This window comes from Vicugna pacos, unplaced genomic scaffold (genome assembly GCF_048564905.1).
Source record: "Vicugna pacos unplaced genomic scaffold, VicPac4 scaffold_199, whole genome shotgun sequence".
In the NCBI taxonomy this organism is placed as follows: domain Eukaryota; kingdom Metazoa; phylum Chordata; class Mammalia; order Artiodactyla; family Camelidae; genus Vicugna; species Vicugna pacos.
This window is the reverse complement of record NW_027328878.1, coordinates 209,577-212,704: the sequence shown is the minus strand read 5'-3', so window position 1 is coordinate 212,704 and position 3,128 is coordinate 209,577.

Below are 3,128 nucleotides of genomic sequence, written 5' to 3'. Positions count from 1 at the left end.
AATTTATGGGACACAGTAAAAGCAGTGCTGAGAGGGGAGTTTGTAGTGATACAGACGTTCCTCAAAAATGAAAAACATCCACAAATAAACAATTGAACCCACCAGCAGAATGAACAAGAAAAAGAACAAAAACCTAAAAGGCAGCACAAGGAAAGAAATCATCAATATTGGGGAGGAAATAAATAAAATAGAGATTAAAAAGACCATAGAAAAAAGTCAACAAATCCAAAAGCTGGTTTTTCCAAAAAGTAAGTAAAATCGACATACCTCTGGCCAAACTCAAAAAGAAGAAGAGAGAGAGAGCACAAATTAGCTAACTAAGAAAGGAGAATGGAGAAATTACAACAAAAAAATAGAAATACAGTATATCATATGAGAATATTATGAAGAGTATATGGAATCAAACTGTATAACCTAGAAGAGATGAACAATTTCTGGAAACATACTGTCCACCAAGACAGAATGAAGATGAAACTGACCACTTGCACAAACAGAGCACAAGAAATGAATTCAAAATAGCAATATAAAACCTCCCTACAAATAACAGCCCAGGAGCGGATGGATTCACAGCGGAATTCTACCAAACAAAAAAGAAAAACTCATACCAGTCCTTCTCAAATTCTTCCAGAAGATTGAAAAGGTAGGAATACTCCCAAAGACATTCTATAAAGCCACAATCACCCAGATACCACAACTAGGCAAAGAAACTACCAAAAAAGAGGATTATAGGCCAAAATCACTGATGAAAACAGACGCCAAAATCCTCACCAAAATAGTAGCAAATACAACCCAACAACACAGAAAAAAATATTATATATCATGACCAAGTGGAGATCATGCCAGAGACACAGGGGTGGTTTACATAAGCAAGTCAATGTAATACAGCACATCAACAAGAGAAAGGACCAAAACCACATGATCATCTCAAGAGATGCAGGAAAAGCATTTGATAAAATTCAACACCCACGTATGATACATACACAGACCAAAGTGGGCATAGAGGGAATATATCTCAGCATCATGAAAGCTATAGATACCAAACCTACAGCCAGCATAGTACTCAAAGTTGAGAAAGTCAAATTCTTCCTAATAAAATCTGGGACAATAAAACGATGCACACTATCACGACTCCTACTCAAGATAGTCTTGGAAGTCCTAGCCACAGCAATCAAACAAGAGAGACAAGTAAAAGGGATGCAAATTGGAAAGGAAGAGATAAATGTCAAACTATATGCAGATAATATGTTACTATTTATAGAAAACTCTACAACATCCAGAATGAATTTACTACAGCTGATCAAAGAATTCAGCAAGATAGCAGGTTACAAGATTAAAGTTCAAATATCAGTGGCATTTCTTAACGCTAATGATTCAGATAATACTATAGAGCTACAGTCAACATGACAGCACTGTATTGGTAGTTAAACATACATATAGGCCAATGGCACAGAATAGAGAGCCCAGAAATGAAACCGAAAATGTTTGGTCAATTAATCTTAGACAAAGGAGGCAAGAAATTACAATGGAAAAGAGATAGTTTCCTCAGCAACTGGTGTTTGGAAAACTGGACAGCAGCATATAATTCAATGAAGCTAGAACACTCCAAATGAAGCCAGATCTCCATGCACAAAAATAAACTCAGAATGGATCAAAGACTTAAACATAAGACAAAATACAAAAACAACCAAGAGGAAAATATAGACAAACCTTATCTGACATAAGTCTCGAAAATTTTCTCGTAGAAGAAATAAAAGCAAGAATAAACAAATGAGACAAAATGAAACTTACAAGCTTCTGCACAGTAAAGAAACTGGAAGTAAAACAAAAAGGCAACCTATGGAATGGGAAAAAAATTTGCATATGAAACCGTCAAAGACTTGATCTCCAGAGTATATAAGCAGCTCATTCAACTGAAGAAGAAAAAATAAACAACCCAATGCAAAATTGGGCAGAAGACCTAAACAAGCAATTCTCCAAGGAAGACATACAAATGATCAAAAGGCACATCAGAAAATGCTCAATATCAATATCAAGCACAACCACTCAAAACCTATGGGACACAGCAAAGGCAGTGCTAAGAGGGAAGTTTATAGCGATACAGGCCTTCCTCAAAAAAGAAGAACAATCTCAAATAAACAAGTTAACCCACCACCTAAATCAATTAGAAAAAGAAGAACAAAAAGCCCCAAAAAGCAGCAGAAGGAAGGAAATAATAAAGATCAGAGAGGAATTAAATACAAAAGAGATTAATAAGACCATAGAAAAAATCAACCAAACCAAAAGCTGGTTTTTTGAAAAAGTAAATAAAATCGACAAACCTCTGGCCAAACTCACAAAGAAGAAAAAAGAGAGAGCACAAATTAGCAAAATAAGAAAGGAAAATGGAGAAATTACAACAAACAAAATAGAAATACAGAATATCATACGAGAATATTATGAAAAACTATATGGAACCAAACTGGATAACCTAGAGGAGATGGACAAGTTTCTGGAAACATACTGTCCACCAAAACTGAATCAAGAAGAAACTGAACACTTGAACAATCTGATCACTACAAAGGAAATAGAAATAGCAATTAAAAACCTCCCTATAAATAAAAGTCCAGGACTGGATGGCTTCACCGGGGAATTCTTCCAAACATACAAAGAAGAACTCATACCAGTCCTTCTCAAACTCTTCCAGATGATTGAAAAGGAGGGAATACTCCCAAACTCATTCTATGAAGCCACCATCACCCTGATACCAAAACCAGGCAAAGACACTACAAAAAAAGAGAATTATAGGCCAATATCACTGATGAAAATAGACGCCAAAATCCTCACCAAAATTTTAGCAAATAGAATCCAACAACACATAAAAAAGATTATACATCATGACCAAGTGGGGTTCATCCCAGGGACACAAGGCTGGTTCAACATATGCAAATCAATCAATGTAATACATCACATCAACAAGAGAAAGAACAAAAACCACATGATCATCTCAATCGATGCAGAAAAAGCATTTGATAAAATTCAACACCCATTTATGATAAAAACTCTCGCCAAAGTGGGTATAGAGGGAACATATCTCAACATAATAAAAGCTATATATGACAAACCTATAGCCAGCATAGTTCTCAATGGTG